The sequence below is a fragment of the Chenopodium quinoa genome, unplaced genomic scaffold, assembly GCF_001683475.1.
Source record: "Chenopodium quinoa cultivar QQ74 unplaced genomic scaffold, ASM168347v1, whole genome shotgun sequence".
In the NCBI taxonomy this organism is placed as follows: Eukaryota; Viridiplantae; Streptophyta; class Magnoliopsida; order Caryophyllales; family Amaranthaceae; genus Chenopodium; species Chenopodium quinoa.
In genome coordinates, this window is record NW_018742484.1 from 6,227,171 (window position 1) to 6,237,804 (window position 10,634).

Here is a 10,634-nt window from a genome sequence, read left to right on the forward strand (position 1 = left end):
AATCTCTCATAATTAGCAATCTCATCAATATATTTATCGAGTTGATTCATCACATATAACAAAATAACACTCTAAAATTAATACCCCTAACATAAAAACCAGCAAACAAAAGCAATTTCTGATGCCAAAAGAAGCAAGTCATTAAGTCAAGACATACAAACCAGCATTATTTAGCTTAACCTCAATCAAAATTGATTTTCAATATCGTACAATTGTATATCAAAGCCACTTCGAAAAATTTCCAAATAAAATTGGTGAAAAAGTGAAAACTGTCATTGCCATGCCTCCTGAAAAATAAATGACATTAAAATAAAAATTTCATTCATCATTTCAATCTATTGTTCATAGGAAACAAATTAAATTAAAAATCAATAAATAAGCAAAATAATAGGTAAAAACGCAACAAATTAAAAATCAATAATTTGATACTTACCTTCTTCGTTCATAAATAACAGCTTTCGATTTTGGTTCATCGTTCACATGTTCGACTGAATCCATTTGCAATTGGCGATTTCTATGGTTTAAGCATAAAAATCACGAAAACCTAATTCATGAATAATGTAAGTTTGTATTGAATTTCAGCCAATGACGTAAAATAATCGAATTTTGAAAATAAATTAGATCATAATAGTGATAAACTTACTTTAAATTAGTATAGAATTTCCCCAAAAACCACTGATATGAGGAGAGAGAGAACAACAAAAAGTTTAGAGAGAGAAAGAGATGTTGAACGTGAAAGCTAAGAAGAATAGGAAAGAGAGAATGGGGTGTATAGATTCATGAAATTACGGAAATGTCATTACTATGTTCTTTTTGGACGGTTAGATTTAATTTGATCAATGATCTAGATTTGTTCTCATATAGATTAGAGTTCTCACATAAGGGATGAGTTCTCACAAGAGCCTCTCCCTATATATATATATATATGTTAGAACAAAATGGAGGATTAAACAAGAGGGGCCGAATATTTCTTCTAGGCACGTAACTTAATGCCGCTTTAAATAGTTTATTATCATCCAACTACGAAACAACAAGGTTAACACGATAAAACTATTGAGATACAAAGAAGAGACAATTGATTTTGGTTGTTTAACAAAATTAATCAACAAGAAGTTTTTGAACAAGTGTTTGTAAAATCAATCAAGAGAAACTACTCTAGATTAAGTTTTCATAAAAGAAGCAAGTTTAATGATGTTTTTCTTAATCATCTTACATCATATATTCACATTAGGCCAGACAACCATCTTTACTTATTTAGAATGAGGGATATACCTAAAAGAGTGTCCCTCAAGAGACATGTCTTTTAACCCAAAAGACATTAACGTAAGTTAATTATAATAAATATCATAATTAACTACTTACGTTACTAAGCACATAAAAAGTTAGCAAAAGATATGTCTTTTAACTCAAAAGGCATTAGCACAATTAAATATTTAATTACGTTCATTGGTATTTTTCATATACTTATTATTACTCACCTCTCATAACAAAACCGCATATCATTAATTTCCCCAACTCCTAATGATATAAATGTGAATCCAAAAGCACATTTTTATTTTTGAAGGAAAGATAGAGCTCTTATTCATAAAATTAAATCAAGTTCATTTCCGCCAAAGTTAAAATACTTTAGGGAAAGGCACACAAACGTACAAGTTCCACATTGTCACTCATGTCCCATCTTGCTACAAGATGAGCCACCGTATTACATGATCTCTTAATGTGTGAAAAAGTACAAAACTCAAACTTAGATCTATCAATACAAATATCATCAAAAATAGAATAAATGGGTGAACGACCTTCCTCCTTCGACTTCACAGCCTTGATCACATTGATGGCATCCGACTCCACCAAGATTCTAGCATAACCCATCCTGTGCGAAAGCTGGAGACCATAGCGAACCGCAAGAGCTTCCACAATCTCAGGTGAGGCAATAGCAGTCCTCCTCTTTGCAGCAACAACAGTTTTTCCTTCGGCATCCCTGCATACAACCCCAAGCCCAGCCATCCCACTACTCGGTACATGAGTATCCACAATAATCTTGATTGCATTCGTTGGGGAACAGCTCCAGCTAGAAATACTCCGGGGCTCTAAGGCATTTGCAACTCTATGAAACACCTTTTTTGCGTAAGACTGGTAGTCTTGAACAAGACGACAATCACCAGCAGCAAGTAGCACGGTGTTTGGCCTCTGATTCTAAAAAATGGTGAGGTTTCTACAACGCCATGCTGCCCACATCAAAGCAGCCATAGTGCTCAGCACCTCACCATTACATTTCCTATATAACCACGCCCAAAAAACAGCAAAGGAGTAAGTTGGAGCATCAACAAGATTTTCTTTTAAGTCACTACACTCCGAAATTTTAGCAACCGCATTGCATTCAACTAGAGCATGCCAAATCATTTCATCGTTGTGGTCACAAATTTGACAGGAAGCATCATTAGAAATGTGACGTTGGACGAGTCTATTATTGACTGGAAGATTTCCCTTTACCGCACTCCAAAGAAAGTGCTAGAGCTTTGGTGGCCCACGAGTGTTCCATACCATTCGCCAAACCTCATCATCAGGTATATCAGCTAGCTCACTCCCTTCACCTCCTTTTGCCAACCAATAACCTGACTATACAGAGTATATACCATTTCTTGCTTGCCACCAGAACACCCCATCAACACGTCTCTCACACGCAAGAGGAACAACCAAAATTCTCGCTCCCATCTCATTATCCACCATCGAACTCACCTTTACAGCATCCTACTTCCTTCCACCATCACACATAAGATCTCGCACCAACATATTCGCATCCACGCTTTCAGATCGAGGCAATAATATAGGCTTCCCTCTTACAACACCCATAAATCTTTCCAAATCCGAATGCTACCCCCATCACCCACCCTCCAAGCAAGGCCAACCCTCATAAGACCCTTAGCTCCCCACATACTTCTCCAAGTGTAACTTGGGTCGTATCCCCTTAGAGCTTCAAGAACATTTGAGTTCTTAAAATAACGAGCTTTAAGGATTTTGTGGAGAAGAGATGATTAATTCGTGAGCAGCCTCTAATTTTGCTTTGCAAGGAGCGCTTGGTTAAACATTTAAGGTCTTGAAAGCCCATCCCACCCTTCGCCTTCAGAAGGCACAACCTCTCCCAACTTTGCCAATGTAATTTCCTCTCGTTTTCCCTTGAGCCCCACCATAACCGACACAATAAAGAGTGAATTTATTCAATTAACCCATCTGGAATTTTAAAAATGCGCATCATATATGTTGGGATTGCTTGAGCTACGACCTTGATTAAAACTTCTTTCCCCGGTTTAGAGAGTAATCATTCCTTCCACCCATTCAATTTCTTCCATATTCTTTCCTTCAAACAAGCAAAAATTGCTTTTTTTGATTTCCCAATCATAGTCGGAAGACCCAAATATTTCTCATGTCTCTCAACTTCACGTACACCCAAAGTATCAATAATCTCTTCACTCCTTTCGACAGTGGAATATTTGCTAAAAGTGACTTCTGTCTTACTTACACTACAAAAAAAGGCCATTTTCGACGGAAGAATTCTCTCGGAAACACCCAGTTTTCCGACGGAATTTCCATCAGAACCGGTTGTAGGAACAACTTTTGTAGGAAAAACGACCTTTTTTGACGGAATTTCCATCGGAAACACTTTTCCGACGGAATTCAATCGTCGAAAAAGATTTTTCGGCCCGGGAAAAGTCCGTCGAAAACCCCTGCCAAAAAAAAAAGATGCTCCACCACCAGTAACGCCACCAACCTCCACCACCACTATAAAAAAAACCACAATTTAACCCACCACCGCCTTAACCCACCACCTTAATACACGACTCGACCAGTCCCAGATCTACATTCCTAACCCTGAACCCACCACCACCTTAACCCACCCAACCTAACCCAAATCTACATTCCTATCCCACCCACGCAACCACCATTCTCTTTTCCCAGCCACACTACCCACGCAAACCACCTGCCAGACTTCGGCACAACCCACGACCACCACCAGCCCCAACCCCACACCACGACCACCCACCTAAACCCACTCTTTCACTCCTCCTCGACACAACTCACGACCACCACCATAACCCAAAAATTAAAATAAAATTAAAAAAAAAAACAAAACCAAAACAAAAAAATTAATTCTACAACAAAACAAAACCTAGATCTACAACCCTAATCCACCCACGAAACCACCATATCCATAACAAATTAAAAATTAAATTAATTAAAGTAAATTTAAAACATACCTCAAAAGTCGAATAATTACCTTAAAACCGGCAATGGCTTCGAATTTCACCTCAAATATGGCTAAAAATGCCAAATTCGACCATGAAAACTCTAGATCTAGAGTTTTTACTGCTGAATTTGGCCTTAAAAACCTTTAACTTGTTTTAAAAAACCCCTAAAAACTCTAGATTTGATGTTGGCGGTGTTGATGGCGTTGGGAGGTGTTGTTGATGATGGCGGTGGGCAGTGTTGCTGATGATGGGTGTTGAGGTGGTGTGAGAAAGATGGGGAAAGAAGAAAAAAGAATAAAGAGGGGAAAGAAAGAAGAAGAGCAGAGAAGAGGAGGAGATCGAAGAAATCAGGGGGAAAAGAGAAGACGAGAGGAGAGAGAAAAAAGGGGGAAAGGGAAGTGGAGAGAGAAAGAGAAGGGGAAAGAGAAAAGGAGGAAAGAAAAGTCGAGAAAGAAAGAGAAGGGGAAAGAGGGGAGGAAAGGGTAGTTAGGTTTAGATTTATTTTTTTTTATAAATATTCCGACAAAAATTCCATCGGAAATTTCCGACGAAATATAAATCCGTCGGAAAGTTAATTTATTATGTCGAAAAGAACAAATCTTCCGACGGATTTATATTCTGTCGGAAATTTCTGACGGATTTCCGACGGATTTTTTAAATTTGTCAGAAATATCCAACGGAATATAAATCCGTCGGAAATTTCGAATTTTCCGACGTGATCACGTATCCGTCGGAACCATTCCGTTGGAATTAGGCTGTTTTCTAGTGGTGTCAAATTGACTTTCTGACTAGATGCTCTTTCGTTTGAATTGATGATTTCAGCTATTTTCGAACATTCCCGCAGAGTAGCTTTTGCAAAAGAATACTATCATCGGCAAAAAAGAGGTGAGACACTCTAGGAGCAAAGTGACAAACTCTTGCCCTACTAGTTTTCTTCTCCCGAGCTGCTTTTGAAATAAGACCAGAAAAAGCGTCAGCACATAGCAGAAATAAATAGTGGGAGATTGGGTCACCTTGGCGAAGGCCTCTCGCCGGGATCACAGACCCCGAAATTTCACCAGTCACCTGGCCTTAAAAGAAAAAGAGACACTCGAAATACATTCCATCACCCTATGAACCCAAGCATTACAAAACCCCAACTTATACATTACTCTCTCTTGAAAGCACCGTTCAACTCGATCATACGCTTTACTCATATCAAGCTTGAGGGCCACTGAACCATCACTCCTTTCCCTTCTCCTCTTCATCGAATGAAAAATCTCAAAAGTAATAAGAGCGTTATTAGTAATCCAACGACCTGGAATGAAAGCACTCTGATTTACAGAAATAATATCATTAAGAAACGGCTTCAGCTTGTTTGCCATTGTCTTAGATATTATTTTGTAGATTACATTGCAACAACTAATCGGACGGAACTCAGACATATAATTAGGCTCATCACATTTGGGAATCAACACAATACATGTCCTATTTATCTCAGCAATATCAATCAAACCCCGCCACCAATTTTTAACCATCGCAACAATATCAGACCCAACAATATGCCAATATTTTTGAAAGAAAAGAGCATGCATACCGTCCGTACCAGGTGCTTTATTTGGATGCATCTAAAATAATGCCAACTTAATATCATCAGAACTCGGTTCTTCTGACAACTTTTGATTCATTTCACTCGAAACCATAGTGTCCAACCCTTCCAACGCTGCTTCAAAATCAGTTAGATCATCAGACCGAAATAGGATAGAAAAATACTCGGCAACAACCCCCTACAATTGAGTCTTATCATCGACCCATTCACCCATCGAATTAAACAGTCCCTCAATCCGGTTTTTTTCTTTCTCTGACTTGCCTTCCTGTGAAAATACACCGTATTTTTGTCACCGTCTTTCAACTCATTTTCTCGGGCTCTTGCATTCCAATAAATCTCCTCCTGGCAACGAAAATCATTAATGGCCCCCGATATTTTTTCACACTGGCGCAACATGGCATCATCCACGCGACCTTTCTGAGTCGTATGTAGCTCTGATTCGAGTGCTCTGATTTTTCTCTTAACAACACCAAAAGCCTTTGCTGCCCACTTCGTCAAGGCATTCGAGCACAAAGCAATGCGGATGTGAGGTGCGTTACTAGCCCCCTCTTTCCACACCTTCCCCATAACATTATTAATTACACTCCGGTTTTGATAGCCACATTGCTTCAAACCTATACAACTTTTTCTTCCTCCCCCGTTCATAGTAATTGATAGTATCAAGGAGTATCAGAGCATGGTTAGAGTCCATACGAGCAAGGTGTCAGACTTTGAAATTTGGGCACAATTTACACCACGGATTATCACCAAGAAAATGGTCTAGCCTCTCCCGTACTACAGTCTCCTCCGTTCTCCCCCGTTGCCAAGTGAAAATGTTACCTGTGAATCCCAAGTCACGTAAGCCACAATCATCAATGGTACCTCTAGAGGCATCCATCAAACACTCACGTCTCAACGCCCCACCACCCTTCTTCGACATACTCACAATTTCATTAAAATCCCCGAACATGACATAAGGAATACTACATTCACTCTTTAAATTTCTCATCAAATCCCATGTTTTAAATTTATTCTGTATCCGGCCACCCATAAATGCCAACTGCCCTCCATTTCGTCACATCTAAACTATCACAAATATCAACCGCGAAATAATGCTCAGAGTATGAAATAGTTGTAACATTTTCCTCATGCCACCAAAAACCCATACCGCTCGAGTTCCCGTTACTACTAATACAAATACCATTCTCATACCCACATCTTCTCTTAATCCGCTCCAACACCGCACTATCTATCATCGTTTCCATCAAAAACACCACATTTGGCCTTTCTCTCCAACATAAGTCACATAGAGTTCTTTCTATCACGAAGAGTTCTTTCCATCCAAGGGTTGCCAATCCCTTGAACGTTCCAAATTAAAATTTTCATTGTTGTTCGAGGGTGTGGTCATCCCCACTACCCTCTACTTGATTTTGACTGTCACCAGTATTCAATATCCTTCTTTCTTCTCTACTCCGCACTCCTCAACATCCTCACCAGCCCACTCAATCCCAGACCCCTCCCTCTTATTTTTCTTTTGTGATAAAATCCCCATACTTGACACTCCCTTCCCTGTTTTGTCCCCAGAGTACCCCTCATCCATTCGTTCCACCTAGAGGTGTCCACCGTGCGAGTCGTGCGAGCTGGGTTAGGGTTAGGTGGGTCGCGGGTTGGGGTTTCATGACACACGGCACGACACACGTAGGGTAGGGTGGGCCGGGTCGTGGGTTGGGTCGGAGAAGTTGGACACACCAGGGTTAGGTTCGTGGGTTAGACGAGTCGTGGGTGGGTCGAGCTGGGTTTGTGGGTTAGACGGATCGTGGGTGGGTCGAGCTGGGTTTGTGGGTTAGACGGGTCATGGGTGGGTCGAGCTAGGTTCGTGGGTTAGACGGGTCAAGGTGGGTTAGTGAGTTAGGGTGGGTCGAAGGGTGGGTTAGTGGGTTAGGGTCGGGTGGGTTTGTGGGTTAGGTGGGTTAGGGTTGGGTGGGTTAGTGGGTTAGGGTCGGGTGGGTTTGTGGGTTAGGTGGGTTAGGGTCGGGTGGGTTTGTGGGTTAGGGTCGGGTGGGTTCGTGGGTTAGGGTCGGGTGGGTTGTGTGGTGTTTTAATTTTTACAAAATTAACAATTTGATGGCTTGCTCTTAATTAAGATGCCTACGTATCCTTATATTATAAAATAAGGAATCAAAGCCAGCGTAGTATACGTGTTTGCAGTTGCATTATCAAATAGTCAATACACTTTGTGTTTGCAGTTGCATTATCAAGAGACAAAGAAAAAACTTTATTATTCAAGTGAAATTCTTTTAAACAATCCAAAATACGAACTTTGATGTTAAAACCGGTATGCCTTTCTTCCATAGCTTGAAAACATAGTATACGTTTTTGAATAAACCAATCATCATCCACCCAATGAGCAGTAATGCAAAGAAAAGGTTCGCCAAAACTAGAAGTCCATGTATCACTTGTAAAACTAACACGACCATCAAAAGTACGAAATAATTCAATCAAACCACTCCTATACTTATAATAAGAAGTTTGTGTATAACGTCTTAGGGTATTTCGGGGGACACGAGTAAATGCAGGTTGTAATGCAACTTTATTAAAATGCTCAACGTTTGCATTTTCACCGTAACTAAAAGGGTATTCATTAGCAATAACTAAAGTACTCATTTCATCAATCATTCTATCTTTATTATAAATGAAAGGTGTACCTCCGCCGGGTTGGTTCATGTATCCACCCAATTGTGTTTGGACGCCACCCCCCGAAGGACGGGGGCCATTTTCGAACTAGTCGTGTTTATTTTGCAAATGCCGACTCAAGGTTCCGGTTCCATCTCCCGTTTTCCAATTATATGACTTGACATTTGCACCTAGCGCCTTGCAAACTAGGCATGTACACGTGAACCTCTTTGGTTGACCAGGTTGCCATCCCGGGGGTGTGACCTCAACTCGTTCAAAATGTTTCCACACCCAAGAAAAATGTGCTCGACCTCTACTTTCACCGCCACCACCTTTCATAAATCAAATTATTAAAATAAATTTTTAAATGCTATTCATGAAAATAAGCTTTTAAATTTTAAATATTTTAATTATACTTATTTAAACGCATTTTTCATGGTAATTAACTAATTGTAAATCATAGAAAATTGTAAACTAAACTAACTTTATAATCATTAATAATAGTTTTTTTAAATATTCATAACAATAAAAATTTAATTAGAAATTACCTTGAGATGAAGGTTGAGATGTTGGTTGCGATGGAGGTGGCATAGTTGAACTTGATGATTGGTGGGACTCGTGGGAGAAATGTTGTGGTGGAGACGTTTGAATATTTTGCCTATCTCCTAAACCATAATCTCCATATTCATTGACAAATTGGTTTAAATTTTCCGTATTAATTTCATACGAAAAATTTGCACCACCACTCCTTTGGCTATCACTTCGACCACCACTTTGACTCCTTCCCATTCCTCCTCTTGAGCTCATTTTTTTTTTGTATGATTACTAATTATAATATGGAGAAGAACTTTTTTTTTTAGAATCTTAAGAATACTAATAATAATATTAAGGAGATTTTTTTTAACAAAAATATAACTCTATATAACACTTGAGAATTTGAGAACAATAAGAATTTTTAAGTAAGAGAGAAAGAAAGCTTGAATTTGTGTGGAAATTTGAGTGAAATGGAATTGGTATTTATAGGAAAAATAGAATGGATGATCATACACTTAAAAAACTAGCCGTTAGATACAAAAAACTAGCCGTTAGATACAAAAAACTAGCCGTTTTTTTTTTAAAATGGATGTTAGGCCGTGCGGGCCGTGCGGGTCGTGCGAATTGTGCGGGCTGTGCGGGCCGTGCGGGTTGTGCGGGCCGTGCGGGTTGTGCCGGCCGTGCGGGTTGGGTGGGTCATGCGTGCGGGTTGGGTGGGTCATGCGTGCGGGTTAGGTGGGTTGGCTCGTGCGGGTTGGGTGGGTCATTCGTGCGGGTGGGCCGTGCGGGCTGGGTTGTGCCAGGTGGGTCGGGTTAGGTGGGTTCACGGGCTAGGTGTGTCGAATTAAATGAGTCAAAACGGGTTGTGCGATTTGGGTCGAATCAAACGGGTTAAACTGAGCTGGGTTGAAATGGGTTGTGTCGAAAATTTTGGACCCACGACACAACCCGGATTAAATCCGAGCTGTGCCGGGCTGTGCCGGATTGAAACCGGGTCGGACCCACGTGACCCACCAGCCGTGCGAGTTAGGGTGGGCTGGGTCCAACCCGGCCCACTGGCCACCTCTAGTTCCACCCTTCTCCATTTTTTTGAATTTTTAATCACATTTTTCCCTGATTTTTTTGAGATAAAAACATTAGAATATTTATAGTATTTTCCATCCCCACGCTCTCCCTCCCCATCTTCCCGCACTCCAAGTCTATGTTGCCATCAATACTCCTCGGCCGAAGCACATGTTTGTTACTTCCTTCATAAAAAACAAGCGCCAAAGTAGCTTCCCTCTCACGGGGAACAGTCACATCATGCTTGGGATACATACTTGAGAAAGTAACTTCCTTGCAGCTCCCACAGGACCCAGCATTATTGTTTTCTTCTTCGTATACACATCACTTCGCCCCTCCCTTATTGCTCCCAGCTTTTCGCCCTAAACTCTCTTTCTCCCTAGTAGCAAAAGTCTTCATTGATGGACGAACATGTGATGCCCTAAGCAAAGCACCATATTGATAAACCATAGCCTCCTTCTCTTCCCCATCGGCCACCTTAACTTCGTACTCCTTATCGGTATGATCAAGTTTGCCACAGTAGAAGCAAAAATCTCCTAATCTCTCATACTTGA

At 40.4% G+C, this 10,634-nt stretch overlaps 1 long non-coding RNA gene across 1 annotated transcript; it reads right to left on the reverse strand.

The window, feature by feature from the left end:
- Positions 1 to 855, reverse strand: LOC110719284. The gene is made up of 3 exons (XR_002511055.1): positions 644 to 855; positions 434 to 544; positions 1 to 287 (listed from the first exon to the last, which is right to left on the reverse strand). It is a non-coding gene; the product is annotated as an uncharacterized LOC110719284 (long non-coding RNA).
- Positions 856 to 10,634: the final 9,779 nt, after the last annotated feature.